Below are 27598 nucleotides of genomic sequence, written 5' to 3'. Positions count from 1 at the left end.
GAACAACGGTCTCACCAACAATCAGGAGCCTTGTTTTAGGGGGCGCAGTAACACCACCCACCTTGGTTTTCTGCAGAAGCACTCATTGATACAGAAGTAGGAACAAACTGAGGTGAACACAGAATGATGGTCCTCATTGTCTGCTTCATGTCCTTGCATCTCATCCTGGTTTCAGGTAAAGTAAAGCAGGTTTGTGCGGTTAAAACTGGCGTTTGTGCTCCTGCGTTAGCAACATATCTGACTAAATTGGAGAAAAGAACTTACTGGAACCAAACAGAATGACTACAACCTGCAGCAGATGAAATTCATTGCCCCCTGATCAATATGGTGAAATCATGTGATCAACTGAAAGTAAAACGTAACTCGGAGACGAAAGCAGCACAAACGGAGCACTAAAAAAGTAGACCACTCTGGTTTGTTTTGGAGCAAGATGGGGGGATGGTGACCTTTGGATGACCTAAAAAATAATCTTTGATATCTCAGAAACCAAAGCAGCACAAACGGAGCACTAACCGATCAATCTGTATCCTTGAATTTTTCACGTGGGTGGGGTGTCAGCTTCACTCAGCTTACAGCCCATGGTCATCTCTCACCTGGACTGTTGCAGTTCTACTCCAGCAGGTGTCTCAGCATGCACAGGGAAACACCTACACATGGTACAGAACCTGGTCAACATCAAAATAGCAAATGCCACTCCACTGCTCACTGAATTCCACTGGCTATCCATGGCAGCCCACATCACATTCAAGTTATTAATGCTTCCTACAGTGTTCCTAGACTCAATGTTTCCCCAATCGCTTGCTTTTGTAATCTAACTCACAGATTGTCTGATTTTGACTCCTGCCTTGAGCACAAAGAGGTCTAGAGCTCCCCCTACAGATAGATAAAGACAGTGATTTCCTCAGTTTGCCATGTGACACCAACAGCTGGGTTTTTGTGCAGTTCTTTGAGTCACCTGCATCACTGTGTTGGCTCACAGCACAGAAATACACTCCGCTGTCCTGAGGCTGCAGCTTCTTTACTGTCAGAGATCCAGTCTGAGCATCCTTCTTCTCTGCTGGAAATTTGTCCTCACTGAAGCCGCTTTCATATCCATGTGGAGGAGATGGAGTGGTGAAAACTATCTGCCTCATTCCCTCCCCTGGCAGCTGTTGGTACCAGTACATCTGGAAGTAACAGCTGTGATCCGTTCTGATATTGACGTGCACACTTGTAACACTTTGAAATATTGGAATGAACATTTTTCTGTCCTTAACAAATATTCAAACAAGTTAAACGGAGGCGGGTTTGTGTGTGGTCGGTACAGGAGTTCGTCAGTGTCTTTGGACATGTTGACGGAGCTGATGGTGCTTTAAAGACAGAGGCAGATATACTATTTGATATACTACAGATATAGATGTACTATTTGGGGTTTGTCACAGAACTTCTGAGCTTTTTGTCTATTTTGTTTGTTTCACTGTCTGCACATTCACCAGTTTTCTTCACCGGGAAGTTAAGTTTGTGAATGACTCACCGTTGGTGTAGAAGACATCTTAATTCACAATGAAGCAATCGCTACCTGTGAGGAAATGATAAATATGATGATCCTGTAGAAGTCTGACATGAGTGCAGTCACTCTGATGTCAGCAATGAAACACAGGAGTGAAATCATGACAGGGTTTCTCCTTTTAACTGAACTGAGAGTGATTTTATGAGCCAACCGATGTGATGTCAAGAGAGGAGTGGCTTCCTGTGGCTGTAAACCAGACTGATGGCTCCCATTGTTGCTGCAGTTATCCATCATTTACCTGCATTCTTAAACTTTTGCTTTTTCAGAAAACATGAAAAAGGCTCATTACAGTTTTTTAAAATCCAAAGTGCTGCCTTGAGATCTTCCAAACTGGAAGAGGAAGAGAGGAAGAAGAAAGACAAGAAGAAAGAAGTCATTTGATTTATGGCAACGTGTCAAAAACACGTGACATCACATTTCCAAACGGAGCAGCCAACAAACAGTAAATCAACTTCAACAATCAACAGTGCGAGACATGTGATGTGTGTCTGGTGGGAGCGTTCCAGAGGTGAGGGGCAGCTCATCTGCAGATTCTGGATGCCATAGGGTACCAACAAGGAGACGTCTGTTTAATCACTATTTCCATGAAGGAAATGACATGAAACCTAAGATTTAATTCCCTTTTTTTTTCTTGGCAAACTTCATTACATTAGAAATTCTGTTTGTCTAAAGGATCTAGCATTTATACCCTCACACCCCATTATAATAAAACCACTTCAGCAGGTGTCCCAGAGCAGTTTTTTTCATTTTTTAAAATTCAAAACCACTGAAGTTGATAAGTCGTGTGCAGTTTTTGTAGAGTTCAGAGGGGATTTGTGTCATTGTGCATCTGGTGCAGCACAGTAGTAAACTGCACTGTGCTTTTGTTGGGCTGCTTTGTTTGTAAGAGAACTATTCTTCACTGTATCCCTGCTCAAATCTCCAGAGATGTTGAAGTCCTCTTTATATGGATCTTCCATTGTTTTATCTTTTAAATACAAATGTCCGATGAGTTTCATAGCTGTGTTTCCAGGTGACTGCTGGTACCAGAGCATCACTCTGTAGTCATGTTTATTGTGGCTGCAGAAAATCTGCATTTTGTCACCAGGATTTCTGATGAGATCAGAGGGAGACTGACGGACCTCAAGACCCAGACTAACAGCTGGAAACAGAAAGACAATAGAACATTTTACATAATGATAAATGGTAAATGTCATGAATTTAGTGATTTCAGACAAATTATTGTAATGTACTTTAACCGGGCCGACAGTTGTCCATTACTGCAGTGATACATTTCTGTGGCTTATTTGTCATCAATGCCCACCCAAAAGAATTTTAAGACCCAAAGAGACAATTTACAGCATCGAGCAGTTGGTTGTGCTCACATCATGTCATCATCACTGAAGGGCATCATCTTCATTCAAAACTGAGAGATGCAATGGATGTCTGCAAGCTGTATATCAACAGTGTTGAAGTTAGTTAAAGGCTTTCACAAACTACTGAAACAGGTGTTACTCTGCACCGGTCTGGTAAGGATCCGACTGCCACGGGTTCCGTATTCTGTACATTAAGGGGGGTTCTGTGTGATGTCACAGGGGGCTCAGCGAATAAATTAGAACATTCTGGGGTTCTAATTCTGCACTAAGAGAAAGGGTCATGGAGTAAAGAGGTTTTTAAATCAAAACAAACATTTCTGTCCAGGCTTCTCATGTGGGAAGCTGAAAATCTGCTATACTTGTACACACTCGTTCAGGTTCATAGTTCACACCAGTGAGCAGCTAACAACTACGTGAAAACAGCGTCATATGGTGTCCATCCCCCTCTATATTCTCACCATTATCTGTTGGACAACCCATAATAAAAGTGGTGGTTCTTTTGACTCCAGGGATTCATTTGATGTTGATCCAAAACCTTCTACGTACATCAGTTGGGCAGAGAACTTGAAACTGTTGATGAACTTGCTTTGAGACGACACCCGAAACATCCAGTTTGAAACGTTCTACGTCTTCAAGGTTTTCATCTAAATGTTTGATGTTCAACCACGGGGTCAACATTCAATACGTATGACTGGAATGTTTATTTAAAAAGGGAAACTGGGCCGCGAGAGCCCACCCAGCCTTTGTGCAACAAAGTTGTTAAATACTGATCTCTTAAATGTTAGCTCCTCTTGAGTTTGACGGCTGAAAAACGTTTGGGGAAGGGCCACGTGTCGCACCGTGTAGCATCCCCTCTTCTTTTAACCTCAGTCTGTAAACACCTGGGAACTGATGAGAGCCGTTCTTGGACCCTTGACCCTGGTTTTTATTCCCATTTCACACACCGTACCAACACACCCACCTTCTGGAATTGGCATTGTAAAATGTCGTTTTACAGTGTAATTATTTAAAGTGTTGGCTGCAGAGTTGAAACCAGAGTGGTCTTATTATAAGGCTCAGGTTGAAAGCATGTCCACAGCACAGGGAAATATTAATTCCTTTTTCACTGGGCCACTCGGTAGGCAACTTTATATGAGGCGAGTTGAGCATCTCCTGGATGCAGCTTGAGTAAAAAATGACTGCTGAGCACGTTTTTATCTGAAAACTCAACTGGTTTGTCTTCTTTTTTTTTTCCCTTGTCCCGTCCAGCATTATGGCAGCAGAATTGTAATCTGAATACCGTTAATGCCAAACACATTTGCTATGCCAAGGGAAGCTTTATGAATGTAAAGCTCCCCTTGATACCCATCAACTGCTTATTCATTTATTTTTGTTACAATACTTAACATGTGATAGTGCCGAACCGGCCCGGGGAACAGGGACAGAGGGAGAGCAAAGAAAAAGAAACGGAACAGAAATAGGAAGAAACAATCAGAGAAAACAATGCAAAACCAGACAACCAGCTGCTACACCTGTAAAAACAAAACTGAAGACAATCCACGGCCTTTGTGGGGAATCCAGCCTTAGAGCCACCAGGAGCACCTGGAAGCAGACAAGCAGAGAACAAACACACACACAAACAAACAAAAGAAACAAAAAAAAAAGCACCAGCAGCAGCAATCACATACAACACAACTGTGGATACAGATGACCTCAAACCACAGGACAACACAAAAACTGCTTTATGTTTTTTTTTTATCAGATTTATTGTCATGCGTACATATATACACACAAAATTTGTCCTCTGCTTTTAACCCATCCAGGTTGGCACCTGTTTGACACACATGCACAGGGTCACACAATTGGAGACAGATGCCAACCTGGAGCGGTGGGCAGCCATGAAGCAGCCAGAAGGCGCCCGGGGAGCATGGGGGTACAGTGCCTTGCTCAAGGGCACCTCAGCCGTGACAAGGAGGTGGACTGACACCCCTCCAGCTATCAGTTCCACCAATCTTTTTTCCGAGTGGCGAGAGTGGGAATCGAACCACCAACCTTCCGGTTATTGGACGACCGACTCTAACCACTGAGCCACGGCTGCCGGTTTTTAAGACAGACAACACACTGCGGTGTCTCCTCATCATCCACCGTTGTACAGCTGAAGCTAAAAGCAAGATACGTGTCGTCACATCTTCTTTTCTTTGGCATGGAAGGAAATTGCTTTGGAAGCACATTTGGCAATGCTTCATCCTCTGCTTTGCGATTACGTGGGAGCCCCATCAACAACTTGTCCATGTTATGCTAGCAGTGTCATTTATTGATTGATTCATTCATGCATTCCACCAGCGCAATTGCTCTGCGCCCCCCAGTTTGGGAACTACTACAGTAAGAACCTCCCATTTTAATATCTGAGTATAATCAGAGGAGACCAACACTGGTTAGAATGCAGGTGCAAGGAGCTGAGAGCTATAAGAGAGATGAGAAAAGAGAAATGTGGGATCAGGAGGTTTTTGTATTGAGCAGCAGTGATATGTTACACTGTGGTAACTAGCAGCACAGAAGTAAACTGCACTGCTGTTCAGGCTGAGTCCTTCAATTGTTAATGTGCAGGTTTCTCCTTTATTTGCACCTCCTTCAATCTGCACATTCACTCCTTTCTCTACATTTCCAGTTCCTGTGAGCAAGTATCCAAGGAGCTGCAGGTGTGTGTTGGATTGCTTGTACCAGAGGATTACGTTATAACTATCAACTTGGTGTGAGCAGCTCATTTCGACTGTTTGCTTCTCTTCTTTGTACAGATCAGGTGGAGTCTGGCTGACTCTGTCACTGAGAGAGGAACCTTTGGCTTTTAAGATTAAGATTAAGAGTCTCATGCTCTACCGACTGAGCTAGCCGGGCTATTCACATGTTATAAAACATGCCTTCCGAAAAAAAAAGAAGAGATAAAACAAGCCTAAGTAAACTTTCTGAGATTTAGAATGACATCGGAACACAATCCTCCCTTTTCAACCTCTACCTACTCCACTCGACTGGATCCCACTCAGCTGTTAGGGTTTTCCATGAGGTAATACCACCTGGCACCAGGTGGTACATTTTTAGCACCTACTCGGTCGGGGTCGAGTTGAGTCGAGCCGAAAATGTGACAACTACAGACTGCAGGCCACTGATTGGCCAGGGAGTGATGTCACTGGATGAGTCATGAAAGCCACTCCTTGACAAAAACCGGCAACAGCAACAGTTGGATTTTATGTATTCTGTGATCGTCAACAAGGTGGATTGCTAGACGCAAAGACATAGACCAAGCAGCAGGTATACCTTTGCCTCGATGTCCTAAATTGTTGTGTCATGTTTGTGTCACATAAGACTGACATCACAGGACTTTTGGACCTCCTTGCTATAACGACCCCACCCACATTGAGGTTGTTGTGAGTAAGTACTAGTGGAAAAGAGCTTAATGTTGCAGGAGAACTGCCTCATCGCACATCAGAATTGTGTATGTTAATGGGAGGAACTGAAGGCCCGTCTTCAGAGATAAATGCCCTTTTTCACCATGGCCTGACATGGCTTTCTTCATGGTCTTCTAATATACAAGTAAGATTTAAGCATGAAATTAATGTCAGGAGTGGGATTTTGAACCCACGTCTCCTTTGGGAGACCAGAAGTCCCTGTGCTAAGGAAGGAATGAAGCCTTGAGTCTGGCGCCTTAGACCGCTCGGCCATCCTGACACCATTACTTCCCTGACTGTGTAAAATACGACAAACATGAACAAAAATGCAAGACGCTACTCCACTTGACTATATTCGACTAAGGTTCTAGGGTTTTCCATGGGGTAGTAGCAACTGGTAGCAGGTACATTTTTAGTACCTACACGACAGGGATTCGAGTTGAGTCGACCCGAAAATGTGACGTCTACAGACTGCAGGCCACTGATTGGCCAGGGAGTGATGTCACTGGATGAGTAATGAAGGCAAGAGAGGGCCAGAGGCCATGGATCGTTATTCAGATTTTCCTTATTTTGTTTTAAAGTGAATGATCATACTTGAGCAAAAAGGGAATACAGAAATGACATGAGCCCAAAGAAAGGTAAACATAATGCTCTTGCGCAAGTTTGAATGTTTTTGATTCATATTGTGCATTTCAGGAGGTTTGTGATCATTCAAAGAGGCACCAGTGAGGACGCTGTGATGGTGGTAACAGAGCTGAACTTTGACTTTAAGTGCTGGATCAAACATCTGTTGATTATCAAAACTGCCACGAACGACGTTGGGCTCGAACCCACGACCCTGAGATTAAAAGTCTGATGCACTACCGACTCCGCTAAAGCTGGGGAACAATAGTCTGTATAAGGGGGGGAAGAAGAAGGAAAGAAGGGGAAGAAGGGGGAAGGAGAAGAGAAAAAAAGAAAAGAAAAATGAGAAAATCGCAGGTTCGAATCCTGATTGGAACATCCATCAATTCATGCAAACTCTAACAAAGTGCTGTAAATCTAACAAATATAGCTTTAAACCTGATACAAATACAATCGGTAAGAATAATAATGCAATTTGTTGCAATAAGAACAATACAGAGAAGAATATTAAACCACCACACACCTAATACTGTTTATATTGTTTATATGATAAAAAATGTTTCTGTTAATCACTTCTCACACACTGTCTGAAATATAAGTCTGTCCCTTTCTTGTAGTTTTAATGCTGTATAAGATTGATAAAATTAAGAATATTAAAGCTGCAGTCGGCAGGTTTTCAAAATTGCGAGTCTAAAGTTGGAAAATTCGAACTGATACAACTTTCAGGTCCCTCCCCCAACCTCTAACAAGCTTGAATCGCCCCCCAAACCCCTCCCCCTCTGTGGACGCGGTTGTGCACGTGAGTTCACACCAGTGTGAGCGCACACAAGCTGGGGCAGACTCACGCTCAGCAGCTTGTGCATAAACTGTGATTGACAGGTAGGATTCCTCCACCCTAACTTGATTGGTGAAAAACAGCCGGGAGCGCTTGGTTTTTGCAAGCATGATTACAGGCTTAAGAGGGAGCTACAGATTTCGTTATTTTTCCTAAACAGCCTATTTAATATTCTACTTCCAGAATCCCATGACAGTTCAAGCTAATATGACTAAAAAAAAGTCGGAGCTTTAATTGTATGAATTGAATTGTAATTTTTATGTTTTATTTCAAGAATATTGATAAAAATAAGAATGTTATACTACTATTACTACTACTGCTTATAATAATAATTAACATTTAAATCAAAGAAATGTTTCTGAGATTCAGTTCTCACAGCCTGTTTCAGTTCTATCAGCAATACCATTATTTCCCTTTCTTGTAAATTTCATATTTGTGTGAGTTTACAAAGGTTTTCCATAGGTGTGCTAGGAAAAAACAAAGGATACTGCTGTAGAAATAAAGTTATTTTTATTTACAAACACACTGACAAGCATACACACACACACACACACACACACACACACACACACACACTAACAGTTTGCAAACTTTTACAAACAAGCACGCACACACAAATCGCTGCTTGAGCTCGGTCTGCCCAGTGCCCTCCCGACAGCAGTCACAGTCCACATAAAGGACTTGGGGTGGAGCCACACCTGCATCAGCGTACCTCTGGATGAGGCCAGCTGCCATTCGGTCCAGGGCAGGACCCTCTTGAGCTGTCAGAACACTGATGAGGAATTGGCCCACCTCATTGCCAACAGATGTCAGCCACAAAGCTGTCCCCTTTGCAAACCCTGACAGCTTTATTGTGATCTGTAATCACACAGAAAAGACAGTGAGTGATGCTTGATTATCTATATATGAAACATTACTTTCATATTTCAGGTCTATACTACTACTAATGGTTTATTTTCAATTCTTTTAATATTAAAAATGTAAAAACAGTTACCTTTTTGGTGGAGTCCATCTTCAAGATGCCGCCATATGTGGACGTTATGCTGGCTTTAATGTGGTCCAGCCTGCCCAAGATATCCCTGCCATAAACACCCAACATCCACCTGTGGGAGGGGATTGTTTCAGGCTCAGGTGGCTCCTGAAACCTCACAGGGAGCAAGCTTGGCTGGGAGGTGAAGTCGGAGCAGGCACCGAGATACCGGCAAACACGCTTCAGCCACTCCTCGCTGTGGTTCTCCCGCAGCTGCCTCACCAGGCGATAAGGGCTGTTTCCCAGGGCCCTCTCCCTCAGGAACCGTATGACCCGCATGTCACAGGCATATCTGAATAAAACAAAGGAAAAGAGAGACAGACAGAGAGACAGACAGAGAGACATAAACATTAAAACCAGCTAATCTCAATTGTGCATTACATGACAAACATTTGTTACACAAGCTAAATAATCTCAGTATTCTCACTTGCGAGTTACAATCACCCTAAATTCCAGTCTGTGGGCTAGGTCCAGCTGGTCTAAGATGGCCTTGCTGGTGGAAATAAAGGCCGCTTTGCACCCACTGCACCAAACTAGAAGGCTACAGTTTCACAGAAAGGGAAATTAAATAAAAAATACACAATATACCATCATACATTAACATAACCATCAACCAACCAATAACCATCAACACTTTTTATACCTTTTTCATATGGAAACCACAATGGCATGTCTGTGTCCCCCCAAACAGAGACGTTTGCCCCCTTTGTTGCAGGGGACACTTCTCAATCTGTAACATATGACAGTGAATCATCAGTGGTCCCTCTAAATATGACATGGCTTTCCTGTGTTTATATACATGTCAAAGTTTACCTTCTGGTACAGGGCATGCCATTTCTTCTGTCGTGGTGCCGGTCTGTTTCCCGCTTCAGAAGGCCAGACCCCCTGTGTAGCAAATCTGCGCAGGCAGGCCATCCATTCATCACACCCTGTGCTTCTTTTGCTTGGAAGCCATCTTCCCATAGAAAATAAGAACTGAATAGTTAATCTGTTCCATACATTTATTTCACATAGCACATATGCCATCTCAGTGTTTTTGGACAGGGATAGAGGAAGGAATAATGTGGTTTGTGTGGGTATGATGTCAAAACACCATAAAAATCAGATTATTACACACTAATTTGATTACATAGGGTTACAATTTGCCTACATTTACACTTCTCTCCGTGCAGACATCAAAACATGAACATGTCTCATGTCCCAGCTCAGGTAAACACCCTAATAAATCTACTAATTAACGTTAATTCAGACATTTAACGGTGGTACGACTTCACCTGTAGGCTAAGCATAACAATGTATTAATATACATCATGATGACTGTAACTCTGCCTATGTACGATAACAACTATATTTACAACGTACATTAGAATGAATGAAACTGACCGCTATCCCTCGACCCATACATAAACAAGACGTTCTTCGCTATACGGTTGGTACAGGTAATACTTTACCACAACTAAACAGAACAACATTGTCGGTTTCTTATCTTAAAAAATATCGTGAAGTACTTTGAAATTTCAACTTTTTTAATTCAAATTAAACTCCGGTCTCTCTCTGGCGATGCTCTGTCAGGTAGATACAAATGGGATTCGGCTTTCTTCATTGGCTGTGAGCAGAAATGGGATTCAGCTTTCTTCATTGGCTGTGAGCAGAAATGGGATTCGGCTTTCTTCAATGGCTGTGAGCAGAAATGGGGCTGTGAGCAGAAATGGAATTCGGCTTTCTTCATTGGCTGTGAGCAGAAATGAAAAAATGGAAATGGCGAAACATGATTGGATGTGAATCAACAGTCTAACGTTCTCCCGGCACCGCTAGCCGGGCTATTCACATGTTATAAAACATTCCTTCCGATAAAAAAGAAGAGATAAAACAAGCCTAAGTCAACTTTCAGAGATTTAGAATGACATCAGAACACATTCCTCCCTTTTCAACCTCTACCTACTCCACTCGACTGGATCCCACTCAGCTGTTAGGGTTTTCCATGAGGTAATACCACCTGGCATCAGGTGGTACATTTTTAGCATGCAAACATCAAAACACATGCAAGAGAGAAAAGCGCTGCAAACTTCAAAACACAATGGAAGTTTGCCAGGCCACTAGGCGGTCTCGACCTGTGGGATAGGGGATCGACTATGGGAGATCTACCATATTAATGAAAGAGAAGAAAGTCAAAAGGTACGTTGTCATTTTTGTCTTTTTTAAACACTTGGCCGTAATCTTTAACCTTATTATAGAAGAGCAGCAGAGTTATGTCTCTATAATAAGGTAAAAGATTACGGCCAAGTGGTACGGCAGGTCTCGGGGTCCATGTTCCATTTGTGGGGGTGATGACCATGACACCATGTCAAGTGTCACCATGTGTGGCAATGGAAGACTTTGACACTGACTACTATTATGTAACTGACCCACCTGTTGAAGTGCAATGTTCTGTGACAAAGACAACTGACAAATCTGACACAGCCAGTGAAAAGAGCTTGACTGTTGAATCGGACTGTATTGCTCGACCAACTCTTAGTCCCACTCTTACCGACCTGGGACTGCAGGACATTGACGTTGACGCGACTCACCTGTCCCCCTTCTGGAAGGCGAAGCTGGTTGACTTGCTGGCTAAATATGAGTCCATCTTCTCTCGCCACAGGCTGGACTGTGGTAAAGCCAAAGTCTTTGTCCACCGCATCCGACTAAGTGACAGCAACCCCTTCAGGCTTTTCTATCGCAGACTGTCCCCATCTCACTACGAGAAGCTAAGGGTGGCTTTAGATGAGATGGAGGAGAGGGACATCATGAGGAAGTCTACGAGTGAATATGCATCACCTCTTGTTCTTGTCTGGAAGAAGAATGGCGACCTGCGGCTGTGCACTGATTTTTGGTGGCTGAACGCGCGCACTTTCCGTGACGCACACCCCTTGCCTTACCATGCGGACGCCCTGGCCGCCCTGGGGGGGAATGCGTTCTTCTTGACCATGGATCTGACCTCTGGATACTATAACGTGGAGGTCCATGAGGAGGACAGAAGGTTCACCGCATTCACCTCCCCATTTGGGCTTTATGAGTACAATAGGCTCCCGCAAGGTCTTTGCAACAGCCCAGCCACGTTCATGAGGATGATGATGGCTATCTTTGGTGATCAAAACTTCCTGAGCCTCTTGTGTTACCTTGACGACATCCTTGTGTTTGCCCCCAATGAACAGCTGGCATTGCAGAGATTGGAGATGGTGTTCGAGAGGCTAAAGGCGCACAACCTGAAGCTGGCTCCCAAAAAGTGTCACTTCATGAGGCCTTCAGTGAAGTTTCTAGGGCATATTGTAACAAAGGAGGGGATTTACAGTTACAATGCGCCGACCTTATCGGCAGCAAGTCTGTGTAGCTCTCATTTTTTCTCATCGTTTATATGATTATTTGTCATTTTTCATTTTTAGTTTCTATCTAAACATTTTTAGTTATTTAGTTATTTTTAGTGATCTGCTTTTTTGTTTTAATAAATTTTTTTGACAATAGAATAGAATAAAAAAATACTTTATTTATCCCCCTATGGGGGAAATTCAAATTTGTCAAGTAGCTCAACATTTTTTTTTAAATATTTACAATGATTGAATTAACAACAATAAAACAACAATAACAACAATAACCCTACTAACTAAATAATAATAAATGACGAAATGGCAAAATAAACAAATAAATAAAAATCAATCAATCAAATTGAGAAGAACTCAGCAGTCACTGTTAAAAAGCGTCATGGCTGTGGGAACAAAGGGCCTTCTGAACCTCTCAGTCCTGCAGCGCAGAGAGATGAGCCTCTCACTGCAGCTGCTCTTCTGTCCTGTCAGGATGCTGTGGAGAGGATGTTTATTGTTCTCCATCACAGAATCTAACTTCCTCCTCATCCGTTGCTCCACCACAGCACCGAGAGGGTCCAGCCTTCTGCCTACAACAGAACCAGCCTTTTTCACCAGTTTGTCCAGGCGCCTACAGTTTCTGTCTGTAGTGCAACTCCCCCAGCAGACAGCAGCATAGAACAGTGCACTCTCAATGATAGTGTGATAAAACATGAACATCATATCACTGCAGACATTGAAGGACCCGAGCCGTCTCAGGAAAAAGAGACGGCTCTGGCCCCTCCTGTACACTGCGTCTATGTTGGCAGTTGAAAAGAAAATTCAACCTTGATAAACACCTAAATGTTCAATTTAGTTCCATTAAATCACTTTGACATTCGTGGCAACCACATCATGTTAATTAAACTTTCAGATAAGAGCTCTAAAAGTTGATAATTATATGAAAAACATGAAGGTGGAATTTGGGTACACCTACTTTTCCAACACATTCAGGAAAAAGTAGGCTCTTGCAACACAGTCACTTTCTTTAAGCGTCCACTGTTTCCATAGTTGGTCAGCACTGTCGCCTCACAGCAGGAGGGTTGCAGGTTTGATTCCCAGCTGAGGCCTTTCTGTGTGGAGTTCTCATGTTCTCCCTGTGTATGCGTGGGTTCTCTCTGGGTACTCCGGCTTCCACCCACCCTCCACAAACATGCATGTCAGGTTAATTGGTGACTCTAAATTGTCCCTAGGAGTGAGTGTGAGCGTGCATGGTTGTGTGTCTTGTTTGTCTCTGTGTGTCCCTTTGATGGACTGGTGACCTGTCCAGGGTGTACCCAGCCTCTCGTCCAATGATGGCAGGGATAGGCTCCAGCCCCCACGCGGCCCTAAATTGGATTAAGCGGGTATAGAAAATGGATGGATGTTTCCATAGTTTGTTATCAAGCTACATTAAATCTGCGGTTTTATTGACTTGGATTTGCACATGTATTTTAGCTGATTTACAAAGTCAACAGCTGTACTTTAGGAGTTGTATGTGCAGCTCAGGGACAATTGAGCAACTTTATCTCGGCTAAAATGTAATGTTTTTATCAGTATTTTAGATAGAACAAAATCTTTTTGACATAAGGAAACCAATCACTCAGAACATGCAGAAAGTGAGAAACAGCATCAGTTACGGTGCACAATAAGCTGAGCAGTAAAACTTACTCTACAGCAGAACTTTATGGAAAAAGAAATGGACAAAAAACACACTTTAAATTTGTTTGGATTGCTTGTCAGAGTCTTTTGTTTGAAGTGGAGCACTCTTCCTTGTTGGCTGCTGCAGAACACAAAAAAACATTTCTTCTAATCATGATGTGTCCCGAGCAGATCAGGCTTTAAATAAAAAAAAGTGAGATTAAAACAGTCTTTTTTTCAGAGTTTCAACACCTGCTTCCACAGATATTTGTTCATTAAACATGTGATATCAGTAAAAACCCATGCTATTCCAATATATATAACTTTGAACAAGATGAAACACCACTCAGACAATGTTTCCTCCATCAGTGCAACAAGCAGCAACACTGAACAGTCACCAACAGTGAAGAAGACACTGGATCTTCTCACCAGCTTCCTGCTCTGAAGGAAACATCTTCACTCATCATCGTGGGCAGCGAGACCACACTCTTTAGAAACACATTCCTCACGTCAGAAACTAAAGAAATGATCCCTGAAAGTATAGTCTTAGTTTGCTTTGGCTGTTGTTTGGCATCTTGTTTCTACAGTCATGGGTTTTTGCTCCTGGTGAGCTCCTGGCTTTCAGAAAGACTCCTCCTCTAACGTGATTAGAGGCTCAGCCACAGACAGCTGTTCTGTTTTGAGGTGGAGCAAAGCCAACAAGGCAGGTTTTAATCAAAATGTAGCATAAACTTCAACCAAATTAGCACAAAAATGATCATTGCAGCTCTTTACACCTCTGCTTTATGAAGCTCATTTGAAGGGAGAATAAAACATCTGACAGATAGTATGTTTATGATTTTAAAATCCAATCATACATGGAAATTTGAAAAAAAAATTCAACCTTAATAAAAACCTAAATGTTCAATTTAGTTCCATTAAATCCCTTTGACATTCGTGGCAACCACATCATGTTAGTTAAACTTTCAGATAAGAGCTCTAAAAGTTGATAATTATATGAAAAACATGAAGGTGGAATTTGGGTACACCTACTTTTCCAACACATTCAGGAAAAAGTAGGCTCTTGCAACACAGTCACTTTCTTTAAGCGTCCACTGTTTCCATAGTTGGTCAGCACTGTCGCCTCACAGCAGAAGGGTTGCAGGTTCGAATCCCAGCTTGGGCCTTTTCTGTGTGGAGTTTGCATGTTCTCCCTGTGTATGCGTGGGGTCTCTCTGGGTACTCTGGCTTCCACCCACCCTCCACAAACATGCATGTCAGGTTAATTGGTGACTCTAAATTGTCCCTAGGAGTGAGTGTGAGTGTGCATGGTTGTGTGTCTTGTTTGTCTCTGTGTGTCCCTGTGATGGACTGGTGACCTGTCCAGGGTGTAGCCAGCCTCTCGTCCAATGACGACAGGGATAGGCTCCTGCCCCCCCGCGGCCCTAAATTACATTAATAGGCCGTAAGGTGAACCTCGAAAACTCCGTCAGAACACCAGGCTTGTTCCACGCTCTCCGAACCAAACACGCTTCAGCTCATAAAAAGGTTGAGTTATGTTGAGGTTTAAAAAAAAGTTTCGCCGCTCAGAACACAGTACTTTTTTAGTTCGCAACGTTTAAAGGAATAACTAGTGCCTGGCAAGGCGTATGTACATATTCGGCAGGCGTAATAACAGTTTGGCTCGCGAGAGGTGCCACGGTTGAGACGTCATCAGGATGCACGAATCGGATAGCTGGTATGTCAGCTGAGCTGGTAAATAGAAACTGCACCGCAGTAGCAGCGCGATATCCAGCAGTACTGAAGAAGAAGAAATTTTGACCGAAAGATTTGTTACATGCACATATCTTCTGTTAAGCATGAGGAAACACAGAATTTCACCTGCACAAGGTGGAATGGAAGGAATCAGAAGGAACAAATAAAGAAGCACTTGCTGAGTTCTTATACGATGCGTGGCCACATGCTGATCTTACAGCAGTGGGAAGAAACCTCAGCTTGTACATAGCACATCAACACCAATGTCACTGTGTGACTGTACTGGAAGGTGTGCAGTCTGTTCATGCTGTGGAAGACCTGCAGTGTGACCACGAAGAATGTGACACTGGTGTTTTTGCATGCACAACATGCTGCACAGGAACATAAGATTGTCATTATTAAGAGCCCTGACACTGATGTAGCAGTCATTGCTGTGAGTCTGCAGAAAGAATTGCCATGCAGCTTGTACTTTTTCTCAGGGACGGGCAACAGAACACGCATAATGGACATTACCAAGGTGTCATCAGCTCTCGGAGCCAGTGTGTGTTCAGCCTTGATTGGGATCCATACATTCACTGGGTGTGACACCACAAGGCAAAAAGAAGACATTTGCTGTGGCATGCGAGAAAGATGTCTACCTGAAGGCTTTCAGAAATCTGGGGACTGAATTTAACTTGGACCAATCTACATTTGCATTACTTTGCAAATATGTATGCCATTTGTACGATCAGCCAACCGCAGAAAACATCAATGAGGCTAGGTAAAAAGCTTTCTGTATGGCATCATCAGCCTTGCCAGAATTATCTATCCCCCCAACAAGTGATGCCCTCCACCAGCACTGCAAAAGGGCAAATTATCAGGCTAAAATAATGAGGTCATGTGTAAAGCAAAAAATTGGCGCTCCATCTCCCACTGGACATGGATGGCATCTGGAAGATGGAAATCTTCAAGTGACATGGATGACAAGAAATCCAGCCCCTGTTTTACATGTCATACACTGTGGTTGCAGAGGGAGTGCCTGTGAGACAAAGAGATGCTTCTGTGTCTCTGCAGGACTCTGTTGTACAGACTTGTGCAGGTGTTCCAGCTGTTCAAACACCTCAAAGGAAACAGAGGATAAAGAAGATGACAGCTGCCCTGACACTGACAGTGAGGAATAGTGTGTGTGTGCGTGCGGTTTTTTTTTTTTTACCTCTATTCTATTCCATTTGTATCATTCCTTTTATTATGGTTATGTATATAAGTTTATGCCGGTTGATGTAAATGCCAGTTGATGTGTATGCCCTACTTGTTTTGATTTTGTTATGTGTTGTATAGTTATTAGTGAATAAATCAGTAAATGTATACCTGAATGGTCCTTATCATTGATAATTAGAATTATTTCCATTCATTAATAAAAAATGACAACATGAAAAGGTAACCTTATCATCCACTTGCACAATAGCTGTTTGTACTATAAATAAACCACTGTTTGGAATTAATTTAGCCCACGTTACAAACACGTGGGTGGTTATCAATAATTATTGGAATTCCATTAATTGATCAAAATGACAACATGAAAGGTCACTTGCATAATTGTGCTTCGTGCTGTAAATAAAGCACTATTGAGAATTTATTTGGCTCAATTCAGAAATACATGAAAGAGCATTATCGTTGATAATTATTATTTTATGTTCACTTTAAAACGATATTTTGCGAGATTCCTTTCTGTAGGTAAGATTTGACAGCACCAGGCAGGTTGTCATTTTTCCAGTTTGTTGTCGTAAATCGGCAACGTGATTGGTCCAGCGCGGTCACGTGGTGTCTTGTGACGTCAAAATCGTCATTCAGCCCTGCGGAAAATATTTCTTCAGAAAACGTCTCGGTTTAAAAAAAAGTACAGGATTCTGTGACGCGAAACTTTTTTTATATGTGCAAAATAACTTTGTCATTTTTATCAGCTAACAGGCTTGTAGTTCGGAGAGCACGGAGCAAGCCTAAATGAAAACGGGGTTCACCTTACGGCCTATAAGCGGGTATAGAAAATGGATGGATGTTTCCATAGTTTTGTTATCAAGCTACATTAAATCTGCGGTTTCATTGACTTGGATTTGCACATTTATTTTAGCTGATTTACAAAGCCAACAGCTGTACTTTAGGAGTTATTTGTGCAGCTCAGGGACAATTGAGCAACTTCATCTTGGCTACAATGTAATTGTTTTATCAGTATTTTAGATCGAATAAAATCTTTTTGACATAAGGAAACCAATCACTCAGAAGATGCAGAAAGGGAGAAACAGCATCAGTTACGGTGCACAATAAGCTGAGCAGTAAAACTTACTCTACAGCAGAACTTTATGGAAAAAGAAATGGACAAAAAACACACTTTAAATTTGTTTGAATTGCTTGTCAGAGTCTTTTGTTTGAAGTGGAGCACTCTTCCTTGTTAGCTGCTGCAGATCAGAAAAACACATCTCTTCTAATCATGCTGTGTCCTGAGCAGATCAGGCTTTACATAAAAAAAAAAAGTGAGATTAAAACAGTCTTTTTTTAGAGTTTCAACACCTGCTTCCACAGGTATTTGTTCATTAAACATGTGATATCAGTAAAACCCACACTATTCTAATGTATAGAACTGTAAACTAAATTAAACACCACTCAGACAATGTTTCCTCCATCAGTGGAACAAGCAGCAACACTGAACAGTCACCAACAGTGAAGAAGACACTGGATCTTCTCACCAGCTTCCTGCTCTGAAGGAAACATCTTCACTCATCATCGTGGGCAGCGAGACCACACTCTTTAGAAACACATTCCTCACGTCAGAAACAAAAGAAATTATCCCTGAAAGTATAGTCTTAGTTTGCTTTGGCTGTTGTTTGGCATCTTGTTTCTACAGTCATGGGTTTTTGCTCCTGGTGAGCTCCTGGCTTTCAGAAAGACTCCTCCTCTAACGTGATTAGAGGCTCAGCCACAGACAGCTGTTCTGTTTTGAAGTGGAGCAAAAACACAAGGCAGGTTTTAATCAAAATGTAGCATAAACTTCAACCTAATTAGCACAAAAATGATCAATGCAGCTCTTTACCATAACCAGCAGGACCCAAGTGACTGACCGCTTGGCACAAAAACACAAATAATAGAAATGGAAGAGAAAAGTAGAGGAGAAATAAAAAGTAGGAATAAAAAACAAGTGATGAATCGACTTAATGTAAGAGTTGTCTGATAAAACAGTGAGATGTTTCGAGTGGAGTTTATTAGAGCTTCAGCTTTCAACTAAAGTTTGAGTATAAATAAGGTAAGTCATCGATGAAGAAATGCCAAAGCAAATCTGACCACAAATGTGAGGTTATTTCTTTGATATTTCCATCTTGACCTGACTGAATCAGAGTGAAGATAAAGCTTTTGAAAGATGGAGAAAGATGCAACATTTACTCTTTCCCTTATAGGATAGTTTCTTTATTTCTGAGAGTGGATACTTCAACAGTATGAGTTATCTTAGCAACAAAAACAACTTTTTTTTAAAACTCTGGGAGAGAATAGTGTTTTCAGGGCTGCTGATAGTGCAGACTCTAGCAGTCAGAGTGTGTATTCAACAGAGAAGAGGCAGAAATCCAAACTCTGGATGACTTCATGTGTGCTACAAAGACAGAATGAACAGACTTGATTAACAGTCTCTTTCATTTTTCATTTGTTTCTTAATGTTGATCATCCACTCTCTCCATGCTTCCTCCTTCAGTGTAAGATGCACTGAACAGTCCCCAACAGTTCTTAAAGATCACAGTGAACTGCTGTAAACCAAAAGACAAACCTGTTCTAATCAGACTGTCTGAAAAGGTCTCATTTTAAAATGGACACATTTAAAGATAAAAACATGATTTTATGAAAGCTGAATATCACATCACAACAAGCAGTGTTGTTTTTATTCTTTACAACAAACTAAAACAGTAACCACAAGTCTAAGATGTTAAATTCAACTTTAAAGATATTCACTGGAGTTGATAATGGTCAAATGCTCAATACTAGACATACATACATGTGCTGTGGAGGTCAACATAATAAAACAGGCTCTGAAAAGACAGAAAATAAATTGTCAGCTGTCCATTTACAGGAAAACACAAAACAGAAGCTCTTCTATCAGATAAAAGCTTTTCATTGATTTCTTGTCACACTGCAAAGGTTTTTTATTTTGAAAAACAAAATCAATACTAGATAATAAAAAATATAACTTTTTTTTTTTTCTGTCCACTCAGACAATGTCTCCTCCATCAGTGGAACAAGCAGCAACACTGAACAGTCACCAGCAGTGAAGAAGACACTGGATCTTCTCACCAGCATCCTGCTCTGAAGGAAACATCTTCACTCATCATCGTGGGCAGCGAGACCACACTCTTTAGAAACACATTCCTCACGTCAGAAACTAAAGAAATGATCCCTGAAAGTATAGTCTTAGTTTGCTTTGGCTGTTGTTTGGCATCTTGTTTCTACAGTCATGGGTTTTTGCTCCTGGTGAGCTCCTGGCTTTCAGAAAGACTCCTCCTCTAACGTGATTAGAGGCTCAGCCACAGACAGCTGTTCTGTTTTGAGGTGGAGCAAAGCCAACAAGGCAGGTTTTAATCAAAATGTAGCATAAACTTCAACCAAATTAGCACAAAAATTATCAATGCAGCTCTTTACACCTCTGCTTTATGAAGGTCATTTGAAGGGAGAATTAAACATTTGACAGATAGTATGTTTATGGTTTTAAAATCCAATCATACATGGAAATTTGAAAAGAAATCAACCTTGATAAAGACCTAAATGTTCAATTTAGTTCCATTAAATCCCTTTGACATTCGTGGCAACCACATCATGTTAGTTAAACTTTCAGAAAAGAGCTCTAAAAGTTGATAATTATATGAAAAACATGAAGGTGGAATTTGGGTACACCTACTTTTCCAACACAATCAGGAAAAAGTAGGCTCTTGCAACACAGTCACTTTCTTTAAGCGTCCACTGTTTCCATAGTTGGTCAGCACTGTCGCCTCACAGCAGGAGGGTTGCAGGTTCGACTCCCAGCTGGGGCCTTTCTGTGTGGAGTTCTCATGTTCTCCCTGTGTATGCGTGGGTTCTCTCTGGGTACTCTGGCTTCCACCCACCCTCCACAAACATGCATGTCAGGTTAATTGGTGACTCTAAATTGTCCCTAGGAGTGAGTGTGAGTGTGAGTGTGCATGGTTGTGTGTCTTGTTTGTCTCTGTGTGGCCCTGTGATGGACTGGTGACCTGTCCAGGGTGTACCCAGCCTCTCGTCCAATGATGGCAGGGATAGGCTCCTGGCCCCCCGGGGCCCTAAATTGCATTAAGCGGGTATAGAAAATGGATGGATGTTTCCATAGTTTTGTTATCAAGCTACATTAAATCTGCGGTTTCATTGACTTGGATTTGCACATTTATTTTAGCTGATTTACAAAGCCAACAGCTGTACTTTAGGAGTTATTTGTGCAGCTCAGGGACAATTGAGCAACTTCATCTTGGCTAAAATTGTGGGAGAGAAATGTCATGACATGGCCTAATTACATGTGCCTTGTTGACTGGTTCATATGAATATTGTTGATAGTTAGAATGAGCTTGTTTATGATTACGGCGAAAGCTAGGCGCCGCCAAGGAAGATTGGGGCCTGGTTACGCACGCTTGTTATGATTTAAGACAGTATAAAGTCAGATCGCAAAATGAGGTCGTTGAAGATTTTTGAACATCCTGTATGCACATTTGCTGTGACGGCTGGTTCAAATAAACTTCCACATTGAAAGGCTGACCGACGCGGATTCGACTCCTTTCCTCCACAACATAATGGTGACCCCGAATTCGTGAGATTTTGCATCTGGAGCCCGGCGGAGCGTGTCCTCTGTGCCCCGACAACCGACATCAGCTGTGAAAAGCCGGCCGGCAGGTGGGATTTTTTCCTAACCATTAAACAGCGGATTTCTGTTGGTGGTGTACAGCTAACGGTTCTCCGGCGTTTCCACAAATTAAAAGAACACAGGAGACAGGGCGGATTCTACGTCGGTGAGCATTTCATTGTTTACCTCTGCGCAGGGGGGCTGCTGAGATTGTATAAGTGATTGTGAGCCAAGAGGAGCTGAATGTTTGAATCGAGATAAAAATTGGGCGAACAGCAGCTTATGTGAGATGTGTTTTTGAAGCAGACGGCTGTGAAGAAGCTGGTCGGGCTATTGTGTTGGATTATATTTTTGTTGTGGTTAAGAAGGACTAGTCGCTGAGCCCTGGCAGGAAATAAATCGATGAGTTTAAACTGGAATGGTGGATACGCTTTTAGAGCGGGCAGAGTGTCAAATCACCCGTTCATAGTGACGTCATAGAGCCAACGGCCGACCTTTAATGCATGGGGGTTCGGGCTACCGTTGGACTAAGGCGCATATTAGTCATTAATATATGTGAAAATCATTTTCACTAGTCAAGGAGTAGACGAATGCTGATAATTGATTGACTTGCGAACAGAAAAAGTTTGAAGGTGGAATCAATAAGACTTTCAAGAAAACTCCGAAAAGTAAATTCCAGTTCTATAAGGGCACATTTCAAATATATGTTTATATCCTTTTATATCTGCTTAGAACTCTTTGGAGTTATCCGAGACCTCAGTATAAAGACATTTTGAGAAGAAAATTCAAATTCGTTCATGAATTGGCCACAGGAGTTATTATAAAGAGGTCACAGGGAGGCTGATAAAGTACACATCAGCGTCTGTTGCTTTGGTCCTTAGAGACCATATCACAAGGCTTATAGAGAAAACACATTTTGTATTTCATATATTGCCTACACCAATATCTCCTGAAAAATTAAAAGTCTAAATGAAAGAAATTGATCATTTAAAACTGTAAAAATTTGAACGGTGACTGACACAAAACTCTGACCGACTGACTTGGGGTGTGTGTGTGACCGGTCTTTGTCTCTGTCACTGTGTGTGAAATCCTGCTGTTTTATGTGAATCTAAAAAAAAGAAGAAAAGAAAAAAGTTATTTTGTGTGAGAAATCAAGGTTCCAACTCATCTCATCCCTTGACTTTTGAGTATTTTGAGTCATTTTGAGTATTTAGGATTAAGAACACACACGTAGTTTTGGTGAATATAATCGAAGTTCCATACACATTCGCACATAGAGTTAACACAACGTCTTATATATATAATCTTAGGCTAAATAAAAGATTAAGTGAGTGCAGAGACACTCAGATTTGCTTCAATGTTATAATTGCCGCATTGACAGTTTGTTGAAATAAGGTGTTGTTACAGGGATGAGCTGTGATTTTTAAACGCTGTGTGGTGATTTCTTTAATATTGTGAAGTTATATTGAGTGCATCCTATTATTATTGAATTATTGAATACCGCTGTGATTTGTTTTAGGTTTTTAAATTCTGTTTTCAACAGGCTTGTTGAAGGTGTTTGGGTTTCAGGGGGGAGAGCGAGGTACTGTGCGTGCACGCGGGTGTCCTTGACATTCTTGGGCTGTTTCCACACTCACAAATGTTCGTGTGTAATCACATTTTCTTTCCTTTTTGTTTTCCAGGGCACTTTATGGTTGAACTGTAATAATTATTAGTTTTCTTTAGGTAATGTGCTAATTGCAGAGTTGTTATCAGTCGAGTAAATGAGGGTTTCGCAAACTTAGAGGAGAGGTGCTGTCTCTAAGCCATTGTTTGTCACGCCTTTCGACGTGATTTTTGACATTCCTGATAAAGAAAGTTTTTCGCTTATGCATCGTTTCTGTATCTATTGGTCTGTATTTCTCCCTGTCCACAGCATGTTAAATTGTATTTCTTTATCTTTCTTTATTAAATACAGAAGTGTGACAAACGCCATTTTGGGTTGAAGAATAGTGTAATTGTTATTTCTGTATTGTTTGGTTTGTATTTCTCCCTGTCCAAATGGACAAATTGAATTTCTTTCTCTTTCTTAAGTTGTTACAAAAGTGTGACAAACACCATTTTGAGTTAGGGTGTGTTTCAATTGTTATGTCTTGTTCATAAGATTACAGATTGGGAGGAGTTAATAAGAGCCTGGGAGGCAGGTTTAGAGGTGTGTTCATATTTTATTGGTTAGAATTTACGTGTCCCCGACACCTGTGTGAAGTTGGCACCCCATATGTTGAAAATATGAATAAAAGCATTTTGGTTCGTTTGTGCATCGTTTGTGCACGATTGTGCAGGCAAAATCAGCGTTTGTGCACAAACCGTCTTGAAGATATTTAACTTTTAAGAGGTTGGTGACCTTAGGTCACTCAGCACCCCATTAACATCCAAATGACTCGAAAATGGTTGGAATCATTTGTGCATTGTTTGTGCAGGCAAAATTAATGTTTGTCCACAAATAGTTTTTTTACAATTTAACATTGTACAGTAGTACTGTATTGATAACATGTGCCATCAATTTTTTAATGTGTGTTTATGACTTGAGACCAGTGAGCCTTCCGTGTGAGTGAGAAAGGCTTACATGAATACTCCTGAAAGAACACTATAACTTCTGACGGAGTTGAGCATAAATCAAACTGCTGAAAGAGCTGAAATAGATTGTTGGTCCAATTCCTTTGGCAGTTTGCATACAATAGCTTGTAAGTAAAAGCTTAAGCTAAGACACAAAACACATGCATGCATCCCTGTCAGTGCTGGACATCCCACCCTTTCAAATTATGATTGGCCATGTAAAAAGTAAGAAGTAAAAAGTATGACGAAAAATAATTACTCCATTTAAGTACAAAGTAACGACTTTCTACTTAAGTACAGTAACAAAGTATTTGTACTTGTATTTGTACTTCGTTACTTGACACCTGGGTTTAGGAATGGGATAGCACGTAAGTTCACATGTGAGTCTATGCAGGTTAGTGAATACTTTTGGCAATATTGTGTATTACTTAATTATTACATAATAATATTGACTTTATAATGTCACAGGTATATAAGACCTCTTTCTGTGATGAAAATCTTTGTATGGGTTTATGAAATGGCAGCATGTCCATAGAGAAATGTTTATAATACTGTGGTACTGTGACAACAATGAACACTTGGTTCATGTATGACCAAACTATGGTTAATACTATATGCACATAATGCAGAGGTTTGAAATGGACACAGAAAACATGTAGCCTGCGAATTCCCATACTGCCTTGACCGTCATGACATCATCTAGGGACTTTTCAGAGAGCCAATGATGACTTTCTGTGATTTTCCTTGGCAATACTAAAATAAAACTCCTTGTCATCCCTGTATTTCCCTCAAAACTGTAATTTTGGTTTTAACACTGATATGTGTCTTTCACACAAATCTTTGCACAAAATTATATTTACATCTTAGGCCTAAGTGTCCCGAACTTTTAGGAATTGGATTTGTAGTTGTCTTTAAATCAATCATCAATATGTAGAGATATAAGGCATTTAACATAGCAGTATCTAACAGTGTATAGATATAAATTAGTTACCTTGGCCAGATGACTGTATGCGTGGCTGGTGCTGCAGAAATGTTTTTTGTATTTAAGGTAAACTGAGTCTTATTGCCCAAGGCCCTCCCACCCTGTAGCAAATTGATACATTTCACCATTTTCCCAGGCCATCATTTTTTGCACAGTACACAGGAAGCACTTCTTTCATTGTGCCAGTAAAGTATGAAGTGCATGCATGTTGCATTTTTCTTTCATTGTGCCATGTAAGTATGAAGTGCATGCATGTTGCATTTTATTTGTGTTGTAGTTTACGCTATTACTTTGCAGACAAGGAGAATGAACATTGGTGTATATGCATGGTGATATACAGCTAGACATTTAAAATAGGGAGTGGTACTATTTACCAAAATTAAACTTAATCATGCTTTACCACTCTGCAAATATGAAGACAACCCTTGTGATTGCATAAATACTAATGTTTGATCTGTTGACCAATGCTAACTTATGTTGATGGCCACAATAGTGCAAAATAGGGGTATATAATCACAACAGTGTGCTACAATATTCAACATTTTTACACCTCTGGTAAATAATGACTGCCAAGACATGTTGATGGGGTGCTAAGTGACCTACTTTCAAAAAATTAAAAGTTAAATTATAAAAAAACTATTTGTGCACAAACATTAATTTTGCCTGTACAAACGTGCACAAACGATTCCAACCATTTTCGAGTCATTTGGAGGTTGATGGGGTGCTGAATGACCTAAGGTCACCAACCTCTTAAAAGTTAAATATCTTCAAGACGGTTTGTGCACAAACGATGCACAAACGAACCAAAATGCTTTTATTCATAGTTTCAACATATGGGGTGCCAACTTCACACGTGTTTCATTGGAGGTAGGTTTAGAGGTGTGTTCAGATTTCATTGATCAAAATTTTCATATGTCATTGGTCAGAATTTACGTAGCTGTGACGGGCATTGTATCATCTGGATTGGTGGAGAGACACTGGCCCTCATTTATCAAGCCGTCGTAGAAAGCATCGTATATATGAGCGGAGAACTCGTCGTACGCAGAGGCTCAAGTGAGATTTACAGAACATGCGTACCACACCAATCCCATCGTAAACTGTTGATAAATCCGGTGGCCGAAATCCATCGTAATGATCCTAACCACGCCTTCTACAAAAGGGGGTTGAAAGGCCGCACCTCTAGAATTTGCGACATGGATAGACGAAAGGCGGCAAAGAAACGCTGTCAACAGCGTTGGTGATGTAAATCGCAGACCGGACGAATTATGTATTTTCCCCTACTGTGATGGTCAATAAAATGTGATAAACTCCAGATTAAATGAAATCTAAAATTGAACGATGTTTTACTTTTTCTCCAATAAGATCAGGAAGAAGTGGTCCGATATGAAATTGGCCAAAAAAAGAAGGTCGCAGCTCTCCGACGCAGCATGTCACAAACGGGGGGTCCGATCCAGGTTTGGATTTGAGTGCCTTGGAGGAGAGGGTGGCTGGCGTGATCGGAGCTACGTCCTCATCGGGCGTGCCAGGGGGACTTGACACTGATGCGCCCATGCTAGAGCTCGAGAATGGTAAGAATGACTGCACACCCAAGACGTTTAAATAAAACAGTTGCTTTAATATTCAACACAAATGAGGTTCCTAATCAAACTAATATTTTTCATTCACAGATGAATCCGAAGTGGCATCCGGGCAACCTGACCCGCGCGACGAATACGCGGCCCCGTCAACATCCGAAGCCTCTGCCTCTGCCTCTGCCTCTGCCTCTGCCTCTGCCTCTGCCTCTGCCTCTGCCTCTGCCTCTGCCTCTGCCTCTGCCTCTGCCTCTGCCTCTGCCTCTGCCTCTGCCTCTGCCCCCCGGTCTGCAGCATCACACCGGCCAGCCGTGTTAACCACAGAGGTCCTAGAAAGACAAACAGAGATCGTGAAGTGGATGATGGCTTTAACACACACAATGCAATCTATCGACAGTACATTGAAAGACATAAATGAAACACTGAAGTCACAGAATAAATGCTGAAAGAAATCCTTGTTCTCCTTTCTTTTTTCCTTGAATAACAGAATGCTTACCAAAAGTCAGAATAGCTGAATACGTTCCTCTCTCCTCTTGAGCGCTCTTGGCTGTGCAGGCTGGTGGTAGGGATCTCTGGGTGCGGGGTCCTCTGGATGTACATCTGGAAATGGCACTCCATTTTTTTGGGCAATGTTATGGAGATCCCCGCATGCAATAATAATATTGCATACCTTTTCGGGCGTATAGGGTTCCCCCCGCAGCCGAGAGACAGATCCAGCTTTAGGAGCCCTATACACCTCTCCACAGTGGCACGCGTGCGCGTATGCGCAGTGTTAAAGCGCCTCTCCTGTTCGGTGTGAGGGTGCGCGGTTGAATAATGAGCCATCACTCTTCCAATTACGGAGTTGTACTTGTTTAATTTATTTAATTTGCGTTTATGTTTATATTTATGTTGAAGTCAAATAAAACATGGGCCTTCTTTAAAGTGATAAGTCTGTAATTTTAACCTATAGGGATTTGTTGCGACTCCTGAGCACGCACTAGTGACGCTGCTGTATTGCAGTCACCGCAAGTCAAAATGGAAAAGTGCGTACACCGGCCTCAGACCTGT

At 41.6% G+C, this 27598-nt stretch overlaps 4 non-coding genes across 4 annotated transcripts; all 4 read right to left on the bottom strand.

Moving 5' to 3' along the window:
• Positions 1-6494: 6494 nt before the first annotated feature.
• On the bottom strand, positions 6495-6606 carry trnal-caa (transfer RNA leucine (anticodon CAA)). Its single transcript has 2 exons — positions 6569-6606; positions 6495-6541 (listed from the first exon to the last, which is right to left on the bottom strand). It is a non-coding gene; the product is annotated as a tRNA-Leu (tRNA).
• A 7544-nt stretch (positions 6607-14150) lies between these two features.
• Positions 14151-14357, bottom strand: LOC142366983 (small nucleolar RNA U3). Its single transcript, XR_012766961.1, has one exon. It is a non-coding gene; the product is annotated as a small nucleolar RNA U3 (small nucleolar RNA).
• A 3818-nt stretch (positions 14358-18175) lies between these two features.
• Positions 18176-18382, bottom strand: LOC142366992 (small nucleolar RNA U3). The gene has a single exon (XR_012766968.1). It is a non-coding gene; the product is annotated as a small nucleolar RNA U3 (small nucleolar RNA).
• Positions 18383-19763: 1381 nt separating this feature from the next.
• Positions 19764-19970, bottom strand: LOC142366991 (small nucleolar RNA U3). The gene has a single exon (XR_012766967.1). It is a non-coding gene; the product is annotated as a small nucleolar RNA U3 (small nucleolar RNA).
• Between the last annotated feature and the right edge of the window lie 7628 nt (positions 19971-27598).

The sequence above is a fragment of the Odontesthes bonariensis genome, chromosome 17 (assembly GCF_027942865.1).
Source record: "Odontesthes bonariensis isolate fOdoBon6 chromosome 17, fOdoBon6.hap1, whole genome shotgun sequence".
Taxonomy (NCBI): Eukaryota; Metazoa; Chordata; class Actinopteri; order Atheriniformes; family Atherinopsidae; genus Odontesthes; species Odontesthes bonariensis.
This window is presented reverse-complemented; position numbering and strand designations above follow the sequence as displayed.